General features: G+C 42.2%; 1 protein-coding gene and 1 long non-coding RNA gene across 2 annotated transcripts in view; both read left to right on the top strand.

The window, feature by feature from the left end:
- Positions 1–13,419, top strand: part of LOC138976325 (uncharacterized) — a 39,149-nt gene that overhangs the window by 22,048 nt on the left and 3,682 nt on the right. The window lies entirely within an intron of this gene.
- On the top strand, positions 134–2,930 carry LOC138977446 (uncharacterized). The gene is made up of 2 exons (XR_011459279.1): positions 134–303; positions 1,324–2,930. It is a non-coding gene; the product is annotated as an uncharacterized lncRNA (long non-coding RNA).

Here is a 13,419-nt window from a genome sequence, read left to right as displayed (position 1 = left end):
ACACACACACCACACACACACACACACACACACACACACACACATATATACATACACACACACACACACACACACAGACACACACCCTGTCACTGACACATTAAAGCAACTTTATGTCAACAGGAGAACAACAACCTGAACCACGCAACATTTAACCTGCCGGAGGGAACACGTGTGGGAGTGATTGTGACGACCAAGGCAGAGCTCCACCTGTGGGTCGACGGCAGTGATCGGGGAGTCATCGCCACCACTGTTCCCACGCCCTGCTTTGCTTTCTTTGAACTGTTCAGCCGGAATAAACAGGTGTGTCTTTGTCCACAATTCTTCTGTCTGACTGACTGTATGGCTGTCTATTGCTATTTCATATATTACGTCGATATCCATTGGTCAATTGGGCAAAACTGAGCTCATTGCAAACGTGATATCGTTGACATTTTCGTTGATATCAGTTTTGATATAGACGACCTCTTTATTGCTTCCCTACTTCAAAAACAAAGACACCTAAATTTAAAAACAAAACCATATAATATGAAATTGTAATTATCCCAGAATTTAGGGAAGCAAGTGACTAATTACTTTTGGAAAGAAATAACAGTTGAAAATACTGCAACGTACAAGAAAAGAGTGAACAAAAAGAAATCAGAGGGAGGAATATATGGTACAGCCAAACCTGAGACAAATACTTGTGTAATGTCTTTACAGTGAATACAAAATGTCAAGAGAAATAGCAATATATCTAACATTGACGGACTGTGTGATAATATCTTCTGCGATTGGTCTTTTTTCATCTTTTTTTTTATTTTACCTCAGTTGCATGCAGGCTGCTTCAATCCTCCTTTTACTGTTTTCTTCTTTTCTTTTCTTTTCTTCTTTTTATTTTTATTTTTATTTTTTTTAATATGTGGTGAGCAACCTTCTTCATTGGTCTTTTTGTTTAATCGGACTCACAACATAGTACCCGTTCAAATAAACGCCATTTTCTATTTACAATTAAACAAATAAATCTTCAATTTACAATTCAATGTGTGTGGGTGTGTGTGTGTATGTGTGTGTGTGTGTGTGTGTGTGTGTGTGTGTGTGTGTGTGTGGGTGTGTGTGTGTATGTGTGTGTGTGTGTGTGTGTGTGTATGTGTGTGTGTGTGTGTGTGTGTGTGTGTGTGTGTGTGTGCGTGCGTGCGTTTGCGCGTGCGGGCGTATATACGTGTGTTTGTGTATGGTGGGGGTATCGTCCTGTCTGCTTAAAAGGGCCGGGGTTACTACAATTTACTTTTGCATATTTCCAAATGAAGGCATACTCATTGTAGTCCCATAAATCAATTTCAGGCATCCATTCTTCCCCCGACACACCTTGGCTGAGAGCGGAACGCAGAGATACACAGCCCAGTGTCTGACGTAAGAGACATATGACGTCACACCCATAACTGTCGACCACGTGTCAGTCATGTGGAACTACCCCGTGAGCTGAAGAGTGGACTCCTCCCTTGAGAGACCTACCTGCAATAGATATATTTCTTTGACAGGGACACTGACACTCTACGTTATCCCATGACCAACCTTGAGAGACCTACATTGTCAGAACCATTGCAAACTATTTTTAATCGATTTTTGTCGAGTTAGCATTGCTTTTTTGTCTTGGTTACATGTTGCTTTAATTTGTCTTTTGATTTGCTTTGTTTTGATCTGTCTATAGCGTCTGATTGCTAGGTTTCCATCTCCAACAAAACCAAATTCCTAGTTTTGTGTTCTCAGAGATAAAGGCTTCGTCAAACACTCTTCGTCTCTGGTTTTGTTGCTGTACGGGATGTCTTCCACGAACTCGACAGCAAAGACATAAGTGAAGGAGATATGCCATAGATAAGTAGAACTGCTGGCGCGAAAAAAACTTCATGACGTTTTTGACTCATATCAAGGAAGGCAATATGGTGTTCGACCTTCTCGAATATTTGACCACCTCTCGTCTGCACGCTCTGACGCAGCATTTAACTTTAAACTACTCCTTCCTCGCAATGGTATGACTCCCTGGACCCTCAGACTCCCGTACAGAAGTTGGTTACGAGCTGTTTTGGCGACAATTAGAAGCAGGTTCGCCTTCAAAACGCATCGAGCAGCCATTTTCGGCGTTCGATCACCACAATGTCCAGCTATGATGGGAAATTACGCGGAAAGTATACCAACTATACTTCCACCCTCAATGCAGATCGAAACAAATGTGACCACCAGTGAAGCTGTAGCATATACATTTGATCCAGACAAGGAACACAAACTCCGGAGTAAAACAACGAAGTCTGCCTTGAATCGTGCCATGCACGGCATACACCAGGCTGCTCAGTGTCAAGCCGGTTATCCCCCGTGTTGCTGACGAGCGTGAAAATGACATCGTGAGCAAACATATGTCGCTATTAATGGCACAGCAAGTTTGAATGAATGAACACTGAAATATATTGTTTAGTTAGGGTACGACAATGGATGGACTATTTTCTTTCCTTTGTTCGGTTTGAGTAGTGTCAACGAAATTCTTGACACACAATGCAGTGTAGGTACTGTGAAAGCTTTAATCCGGGGCCTTTATCCACACAACAACCCCCGCCAACCCTCCACCCTACCCCTTCCCTCACCAACAAGTTGTTTAAATTATATAAACAAAATCAGCAAGATTTGATAAAAAAACGTGTGAAAATATATTAACTTTGTACAACCTTCTTCAATTGACTGAACAAAATGAATGTACATAGAGAGCCCACCATGTAAATAAACAAAGCACACAGTGTTTAATAGCCAAATAGGCTGAAGAAACACACAAACAACTACATACATAACCAACCAATTGCAGTATAACTTCTACCGCTGCAATTTTGTAAAACAATGTCCCAGGGCTATGACCTTCACAACTGAATTGTTCTGTCATGATTTCAATAAACTTGAATTTAAAATATGTGTGTGTGTGTGTGTGTGTGTGTGTGTGTGTATGTGTGTGTGTGCGTGTGTGTGTGGTTGAATCTCTTGAACCATATCTATCTATCTATCTATCTATCAGATTAACAATTTGTAGAAACTATACAAACAAAACCCATTGTCATCATTTTCACGAGTTTTCATTCACAAGCACCTGGGAAATAAATCTCATGTTCCCCGGGGAATAAATCCCCGGTTACCATAGTTGCAGGAAGCCCTATTACATGGATAATCAAAAGCAAACCCAATAGAAACGCTCGAGGATTCTTCGGCTCTTTTCATTGGCGTTTCCCCAGACCTAAACAGACGACACTGCTTCGCCAAGTTCCAAATACGAACTGGCAAACTGGCAAATGTAAACAAAAAACAAAACTACCTCATCAAAGGTCATACATTTATGCTTTATCGCAAACAAATGAAACCTATCGATATGTTTTATCTTCTCACAAAGTCATGGAGTGCGTGTATCTGTTTGGAGAGAACGTCAAGTTTAAGTCAAACCAATTGACCCCTGACACACACATTTTGACCCGTGCACAAGACGTTGTATCGATAAACTAAGCGCAAATAAAAAAATAATAATAAAAAAAGCAAAGAACATAGCAACAAGAAATGAAGACATCTGACAAAGCCGAGCAAGCAGAATGACAAGTCTAATGAAAAACAGAGAGGCAATGAGAAACAAGATCGCGATTATCTTTCCTTCGCGGCACGACGCAAATCGTTTGTGTCCTTTGACCCAATTCGTGCAGTGCTGCACGATGCAAATCTTCTGTGACCTTTGACTCAACGTAGCTTCAATATTCGATTACTAATATTTACCACTGAAAACCGAGGGGTGGAATACCGAGAGGGGCAGGGTGGTAGGGCGATGGTGAAATGTAATGAAGAGACACGTGTAGCAATAAGGCCAAAAAAAAAAATTGTCTGTTTAGGGTAACCCGACCGACCCTATCGATTTGGCGCCGACCCAAAAACTTTTTTTTGATTTCAAAAAAAAAAAAAAAAAAAAAGAGGTAAAAATGCTAAAAAGAGACATTTGGCGTTTCTTTCTCTCCCTTTCTCTCTGTTTTATTTATACGTTAGTTTTCAAACATGTATTCATCAAATATAAGAAGTGAATGTTCAGCCAACATAGCATTTATAAAAAAAAAAAAAATAAAAAAAAAAAACCTACCTACCTACCGACCCTACTTTTTTTGGTCATGTTACCCTAAACAGACAATTTTTTTTTTTTTGGCCTAAGAGATAACCGATTCTGCAATAACACAAACAAGAACAAAAAACCCAACACTGACCTATATGAATATTTAATCAATAATATGATCGTCTGCGTTGCAGGTGTGCAAGTGAAGGGTGGGGGGGGGGGGGGGTAACTTGATCATTTATTTGTGTGTGTCAGTGTTTGTGTTCATGGACTGATTGTGAGGGAGGGGCGGGGTGGGGTGGGGTGTGTTTCAGGTTTTGGTGTGGGTATGAAACGAGCAAAACAATACCCACACCACAAAATCTTGGAGGCAAAAAACACTCGCCGTCGCATCATTTTGTCCGCACAATATTATATGCACCAACAACCGGAAAGAAAGGTGACAATGGAAAAAGACTCATCTTTGCTTCCTGCGATTCCTTGCCCCCGACTCGAACGTCGCACGATAATCCACATAACAGATCTGTTGTGAGATGGTCAACGCTGACTGTGCAAGCAAATCACCTCGTTTGAAATACGACAATCCCATCGCTCGAATGCAACATGTGGGCACTATCGTTTCAAAGGCGCTTACTGTTGGTTTCACACACCACTCTGTAGTCGGAACCTACAGAACTTCGCATCCTCAAACCTGACATATTTGTCTCAACATTATAAACTCAAATCACACACAGTAAGTTGCTTTCGCACGCCAGCTTTGAACAACGTGCTGGGGCCCCGAACATGCATTATAATAACAGAACTCGCGTTTCAAACCATGGCTCCCTGTGTTGATTTTTCACTTAATGTTGAACCACCAAAATGATGACAAAAACGATGTTTGATGGTTTGTTGCCAGACCAGCTTTTTTGTCGGTCCTCGGGGGGCATATCGACTTTTGTTTCATATTTATTGACCGCGGCCTTCGGCCTTGGTCAATAAATATGAAACAAAAGACGATATGCTCCCCCTCGGACCGACAAAAAAGCTGGTCTGTCAACAACCCATCAAACATCTTATATTGTCATCATTTTCACGAGTTTTCATTCACAAACACCTGGGAAATAAATCGCATGTTCCCCATGCAATAAATCCCCGTTTACCATAGTTGCAGGAAGCAGTTTATACATGGATCATCAAAAGCAAACCCAATAGAAACGCTCGGGGATTCTTCGGCGCTTTTCATTGGCGTTTCCCCAGACCTAAACAGACGACACGACACTGCTTTGCAAAGTTCCAAAAACGAACAGGCAAACTGGCAAAAGTAAACAAACAAGTCGCGTAAGGCGAAATTACTACATTTAGTCAAGTTGTGGAACTCACAGAATGAAACTGAACGTAGTCTGCCGCTAGTGCAAAAGGCAGTGAAAGTGACGAGCCTGTTTGGCGCGGCAGCGGTTGCGCTGTGCTTCATAGCACGCTTTACTGTACCTCTCTTCGTTTTAACTTTCTGAGCGTGTTTTTATATATGTTTTTGGAATAAGGAACCGACAAGAAATAAGATGAAATAGTTTTTAAATCGATTTCGGAAATTTAATTTTGATCATAATTTTTATATTTTTAATTTTCAGAGATTGTTTTTAATCCAAATATAACATATGTATATGTTTTTGGAATCAGAAAATGACGAAAAATAAGATGAAATTTTTGGATCGTTTAATAAAAAAATAATTCTTATTACAAGTTTCCGATTTTTAATGACCAAACTCACTCATTAGTTTTTAAGCCACCAAGCTGAAATGCAATACCAAACCCCGGCCTTTGTCGAAGATTGCTTTGCCAAAATTTCAATCAATTTGATTGAAAAATGAGGGTGTGACAGTGCCGCCTCAACTTTTACAAAAAGCCGGATATGACGTCATCAAAGGTATTTATCGAAAAAATGAAAAAAAAACGTCCGTGGATATCATACCCAGGAACTCTCATGTCAAATTTCATAACGATCGGCCCAGTGGTTTAGTCTGAATCGCTCTACACACACACACACACACACACACACACACACACACACACACACACACACACACACACACACACCACGACCCTCGTCTCGATTCGCCCCTCTATGTTAAAACATTTAGTCAAAACTTGAAAGTGAAAGTGACGAGCCTGTTTGACTAAATGTAAAAACTACTTCATCAGTTCATGAAAGGTCATCAATTCACCACAAACAATTGAAACCTATGTTTTGTCTTCTTACAAAGTCATGGAGTGCGCGTATCTGTGTTTCGATACAAAGACATTCGGAGAAACACGAACGTCAAGTTCAGGTCAAACCAATTGACCCCTGACACACAAATATTGACCCGTGCACAAGACGTTGTATCGATAAACGAAGCGCAAATAAGAAATAATAATAAAAGCAAAGAACATAGCATGCAACAAGATATTTAAACATCTAACAAAGCCGAGCAAGCAGTCTGACAGGTCTAATGAAAAACAAAGAGGCAATGAGTCGGAAACAAGAAACAGGATCGCGATTCTTTTCTTCGCTGCACGACGCAAATCTTCTGTGACCTTTGACCCAACGTAGCTTCCACATTCGATCACTAAGCTTAATATTTACAACTGAAAACCGAGGGGCTGGAATACTGAGAGGAACATACAGAACTGTGCATCCTCAAACCTGACATATTTATCTCAACATTTTATGAACTCAAAACACAGAAAGTTGATTTCACACGCCAGCTTTGATTGCAACAACGTGCTGGGGCCCCAAACCATGAGTTACCAAAACGGAACTCGTGTTTCAAAGCATGGCTCCCTGTGTTGATTTGGCACTTGTTTTCTCACCACCAAAATGATGACAACAATGATGTTTGGTGGTTTGTTGTCAGACCAGCTTTTTTGTCGGTCCTCGGGGGCATATATCGCTCCCCCTCGGACCGACAAAAAAGCTGCATGGTCTGTCAACAACCCATCAAACATCTTATAATGTCAACTGCATTTTTGAATAAATACCTGAACAACAAATAAGCTTACGTAACAGATTAACAAAACATTGGCAGAGCTGCTCGGTCACAATTATGAGTCCAGTGACTCAGAGTCACCATGCACCACACACTTTGTTTTGTTGCAGAAACAATAGACAGCTCATTACTGACTGAGAGGTGATACTCGGTGTTCGTTTTCATCCGTGTCACAACGCCTCTGACTTCTAAAGCTTATTGAAGGTAATCATGCAAGGCAAACCGCTGCAGCGCATGGAACAGTCAATCATAACAGCTGCACACCCAGCACTGTGTTTTACCGGAATGAACATGTTTAGGACGGATTGTGCAGTGTTTGGCAGCACGTGAGTGCAGTAGATTAAGTTGTCTCTGTTACCTCGGTCAGTGATGATGAAAGCAAGTCCATACTTGAACACACCAGTGATGACTGAAGAAACTCATGTGATCCACTTAACATGCTGCCAAGTCAACTTTCTAAATATACCATAACAAAGTGCTATCCAGGCTTGACTCTGACTGTGCATTTAACAAACAAAACCAAACATGAACCCTTGGGTGATTTATCACAGCAGGTAATGTAGTGCTCTTTTGCAAACCTTATTTATTGTAAGTTCAAAAGCAAGCGCCTGTTTGGTGACAGTTAGTCACGTGACCTGTTTGATGCACCCGCGCTCGGCTGTGTTTTCCCCATAGCATTACCAGGACACACTGCGACACGGTCTGGGTTCTACGTGTGTATTTTAACAGGCATATCAAACTGTGGAGGCTGTGTACTGTTCATCACAGCAGGTAAGTGTGTCCTCTGCTAATCTCCGCTTCTTAGACAGGCCCTCCTTGTTGCTGGGACGTGTGGATGAAGCAAGATGCGGGATAACAACTGAGCAAGTTCCTACTTTCTGTTTCCAGGAAATGTGTTTTCGGTTTGCTTGAATCGATCATAGCTGTGAGATACCTTGGACAGTGTCGTTTGAATAGATATGCGGTCTTTTTAGACATAGAAAACACTGAAACAAAGTACGTACTTTATCACGAAATGTTAAGAACCTGCTTGTACAGAAAAGTGTTTATCCGCAGAGAATAAGTAAGGGTGAACATGATATGTTTAAAGGCACAGTAAGCCTCCCGTAAACCATCACAGAGCTCCCCGAGCGTCTAAATACAGTACAAGCATACTTCCATTTGAACGTTCACCGAACGGGAACATCCTGGCTGCTTTCTGTCGAGCGTGAGACATTTTCCAAGAATTTATTTTCGTGGACTTGGTCCTCTACAACAATGGCGCCTCGTTTTGGTGCTAGACCTAACTTTTAAAATCTAAATAATAAATTGACAGCTTGTTACACAAACATTCTTTAATCATAAAAGAATTCGTTTTTCATCAAGACAAGATCAGAACAATTCGAAGTTGTGAAAGTTTAAAAAAAGAAAAGCCCGGAAGCAGGGTCACGCAAGGGTCGTGGCAGACGACGGTTTTATCAGTGCAAATCGCCGTTCCTCTCAACAGTCAAAAGCCATCGCTAGAGTTCTTGTGAACCACAGCCGTTGTTTCGTGCATAAAAAACGTGCTTTTGTAGATAAGCTCACGTCGAGTCGCATTCAAATGACTAACTATGACGACTGCATTGTGAAAAGGGAAAACTGGATCACACGGGTTCACGATGGCTCAGGGGTAAGATAAACCACGCAAAAATAAATTCTTTGAAAATTGTTCGCTCTTTACGGAGGGCACCTAGGATGTTCTCAATTGGTGAGTGTTTAAATGAAAGGGTGTTTGTATTGTGTGTAAAAGCCTGACCGTATCTGTGATGGTTTACGGGAGGCTTACTCTGCCTTTAAGTATGTCTTTAAATGTGTGTGCCTGTTCTGTATCACAGTTTGTGTCTGTGTGTCAGTCCCATTTTGTGTACAGCGCTGTCTCGCTGTCTGTGCTAGATGTTTTATCGAGCGTTTCACGCGGGGCACGCAGTCTTTGTGTAGCAAGTCGCACAGAATATGATATCGTAGAGTGCATGTAGAATGTTCGTCCCTGTTCAACAATGCGGATTCACCTGTGTGTTTTCAGTTCGATCATTGTCCGTGGCTTTTTGAACATTCCTTTTGACGTTGTTGACGTATACATTATTTCATTAGGTTTCTTCTGTTTTGTACAATTTGTGTACTTGTTTTGTTTATATTGTGTGCCTGTATTTCTGAAGCGCGTTTAGTTCTTCTTATTCCCCCCTCTGCTTCTTTACCTCTGTAAACTTGTAGAGCTAGTTATTTTTCGATAATGACCCAGCAACCAAACAAATAACGACCCAGCAACAGCCTGAATCCTCGATAGTGCAATGGGTTGAGAAGTTGCTCTGTTTCGGTACTACTTTTTGCGACTGAAAAGTTCCGAACGCTCTAATGTACGAAGTATACATCTCTGGAGCAAACAATACAAACATACCGCATTTAAATTACCAACTACAGGCCTGAACACATGAATCTCCATATACAATTCATGAGTTCGGTTGTTTTCTGAATCTAAATCTGCCGTGCTCAAACGTTCATCACAAGCAATTTCCCAAGCAAGTAACTCATACTTTGTCTAGCGACAAGAGTAGTTCCCCTTCTTTTCACTCAGTTTCTTCGACAACAGACTGCAATCCGACGGTCAGTTTTCAACAATATTTCATTTAATAAACAGATTACACGCAACCAAATGCACACATCTCATCAATTTAAACAACATAAAGCGGTTTCATACACTATTTTCCCCAGAAACCTGAACTTCATACAGTTTTTAACGTTGGAACACGGGTGCAAAAGTTCGTCTGCTAGTCCCATTTGACGAAAGAACATTATCCTAAGCGATACCAAAACATATACAGAACACACAATATCTGCCTTTGCCGCCACAGCAGAATAACAGCATATCTGTGTACTTGATTTTAGTCCAAAATAGAAAAAAAACTGACAATAAGTGTTAACAGAATGGAATGATTTGCACGGAACTATACAACCGCGCATTAATCGATCGCCTGCGCAGGTTGACTGGTTGAGTGAATAGGATTCGATCAAACTTTCGCAAAAAACCTCCTCTTTTCTTTGAATAACTGAAGAAAGGAGGAATAAAGAGGTTACACACCTCGTCTCAGTGATTATACAAAATAATGGTTTCAGTTCGCGGTCATGAAAAAGCTCGCTAAAGCTCGCATGTTTCATGATCCGCTAACTTCGACCATTATTTTTAATAAGGCCTAACAAAAATAGGTGTGGTTACGGTAACCCGACCTACTCTATTTTTAGGGGCCGACCCTATAACTTTTTATTACATTTTGTAAAAAAAACCAAAAAACCCCAAGAAAACGAGTTCAGAAAACGCAATAAAAGCGAAAACGCCCGAGTCGCACACTTATTTTCCTGTCAATTAGGTTTAATGTGTACACATTAGAAAAAAAGTTAAAACAAAAAAAGTGATTACTTACCTTCCTGCCCTATTTTTGTTGGCTATGTTACCGTAACCACACCTATTTTGTTTTTTGGCCTAATCACTGAGACTCGACATGTAACCTCTACTTGTATCTCCTTTCGTTAAAGCCATATGTACTCGATGACTATTCACGCTAATTGCTTTACCAACAGCTGGAGACATGCTAAATTAAGTTCCCTGCAAAATAGTGTGGTCTAGGACCCCTTCAATGTTGAGATATGTTAATTTTCATTTTGATCTGGATCGTCCTATTTATAGATTTGGCAACACATGTAACGTTGATGCAAGGGAGAGAACTCCGTGTCGTTGTTGACATCCTCACTTTTTCAGAGGCTAGAACAAGCTGTAATGCATGTATTATGGTCCGCGCATGGTGACATATCGTCATTATATGGTCTTATGGTGCGTTTGACATCGATTGTGGGCAAACTACACTTTGTAAACACGGGAGTGCGTTAGTATGCCTTTAAGAAGTGTTTTTATCTCACTTCGTTAAGTAGTGTTGAAGGGTTGTCGATGCCGTTGCATGTTAAGCTCTGGAGGTTGTATTCTCCTGCGTTTTTTGTGTGCACAAATAGATTAACTTAAAATTGCTGTACACGAGCAACTCAAATGTAAACCATAACGAAGTAACAGCCACAATACGTTATTTGAGTGTGTTTAGCTAGCTGTGTAGCTGTAACTACTGAAAGTAAGTTAAGCTCCGCTGAGGACTTCTCCTTTGAAAATTGATTTGAAAACATGTTTCCCGGATCTCATGATACGATACTGGTGTGAACATTACAATAAACCTTGTGTTGACGCTAAGAGCAGAATACGCGTTTCTAACGTTTATGCATGATATTCATCGATACATTGTCCAATCAAAGTTGCAATCCGTGGATCCACAGATGTGTACAGACAAAATATCCTGCAGCTTGCGCGTGTTTGTCAGTTGTAAGTCGCTGTTCTTTTAAAAAGTCCACACACATATCATTGCTGTTCGAAGGGGACATCAACCCGGGTGGATGGGGGCAAGTAACAAACCATGATCTGGTAGTGGACCGCAAAACGAGTACACCAGGTTCTGACATGTTATTTGGGATAGATAGTGTGCTTTTGCCTGTCCTTTTTCTTTCGTTAAAAAGAACATTATTCAAGTATTTTACTTGTTCGTTTTGCCTATTCTATTATAATCTACAGACACCTAGTCTCAGAGAGATCCATTGTGTCTTACTAGCAAGCGTTACGCTAACATACTTTAAGCACGACAAGTCCTTCCCTTTAACAAATGTAGTTGCTGTTGTTGGTGCAAGGTGTTGTTGTTGTTGTTGTTGTTGTTGTTGTTGTTGGTGTTGTTGGTGTTGTTGTTGTTGTTGTTGTTGTTGTTGTTGCTGCTGCTGCTGCAGCTGTCTTTAGTATAAGTGCCGAGTCAGGTGATGCTTGTATTGCAGTGGTGGTTGATCTGTTGGCCGGAATGGTTACCCCTTTACACTCATTTTGTTAGACCTTTCTTCTCTGCATTTACATAGGCTTGTGTGTGTTGCTCCATCAGGACTAACTTGTAGCCATGGCAACGGCAGCTGGCACAAGTTCAGCGGACACTGAGACGGAATGCTCCGTGTGTCACGAGCTGTTCAAGAAGCCCAAACTGCTTCCCTGTGCTCACGTCCTGTGTCGCCACTGTCTTCTCTCCTGGCTCGCCTCTAACCCCGAGGCCTTCTGTCCGCTCTGCAGGGGCGCCATCGCGGACCCCAACGAGAAAAGTAAGACGAATGGATGGGAGGAGGTGGTGGACGCCTTACCGGATGACGTCGCCATGGCAGCGCTGGTGGATTGTACACGTGTACTGAGCCAGGACCACGTGTGTGTTGTGTGTCAGTCAACCGCCGTGTGGATCTGTTTGACCTGCAACGATATGATGTGCACGTCTTGCAGGCAGGCTCACGCAATGTTCTCTATGTCTCGTCAGCACAAGATAGAGAAGCTGTCCAGCATGACAGCGGAAGAGCTAGCTGCCAGTCAGCCTGACCACTGCAGCGTGCACACCAGCAAGCCCTGCGAGCTCTTCTGTCCCACTCACGGGGCCGCCATTTGTCACCTGTGTGCCAGCGCCAAGCACCGCGCATGCCCAGACCTGACGGAACTGGCGGAAGCGGCAGACAAGTCACGTGAGGAGCTCAGCCAGATGGTGGCGTCACTGCTGACGGAAGAGCAGCAGCTGGAAGAAGCTGTGGCAGCGTTGGAGCGCCACCTGGAGGCCACAGAGAAAGTGGTGCAGGAAGCTGTTGCTGAGATCGACAGGACTTGCGACCAGTTAGAGAACTCCGTCAAGGAATGCAGGTGTCGTCTGAAGAAGATGACGCTCGATGCCAAGGCCAAGGTGAGGGACACAGTCTTAGCCGTCAAGGTCACCTTGTTGGATCACCGAGTCAGGCTGACGTCACACCGACGTGTTGCTGATCGCACCACCAAAGGGTCCACCAATAAAGGGATGTGTGGCGTCACTCGTGCTCTGAGGGACCGTGTGAAGGACATACTGGACACTTGTAGTCAACGCAGAGCGGACTTGAAGTTGGTTTCCATGGTTACGCTGATCATTGACGCTGCCGCTGTGTCCCGTGTTGAGAAGGAACTGTCGGAGCTTGGTCAGGTGAAGGTAAGGAAAGCCCTGCGTCTGTCGGTACTGTTCTGGTAAGGTCATATGAAGTGTTGTTTGGTAGTTGGACTAAGCTACTCAGGCTATGAACCGTTAACAGGTACAACACATGTTGAATCTCTCCACAGTTGATATATGTTGCTGTAGCATTCTGAATAAAAATCATGTCAACATTAAGGAATCAACGCAATCTTTTTGTCACATTCGTCGAATGGGTCATTTTCGTGATCAC

This window comes from Littorina saxatilis, linkage group LG9 (assembly GCF_037325665.1).
Source record: "Littorina saxatilis isolate snail1 linkage group LG9, US_GU_Lsax_2.0, whole genome shotgun sequence".
Classification (NCBI taxonomy): Eukaryota; Metazoa; Mollusca; class Gastropoda; order Littorinimorpha; family Littorinidae; genus Littorina; species Littorina saxatilis.
Note: the sequence above shows the minus strand (reverse complement) of the source record. Positions and strands in the feature narration are given on the sequence as shown.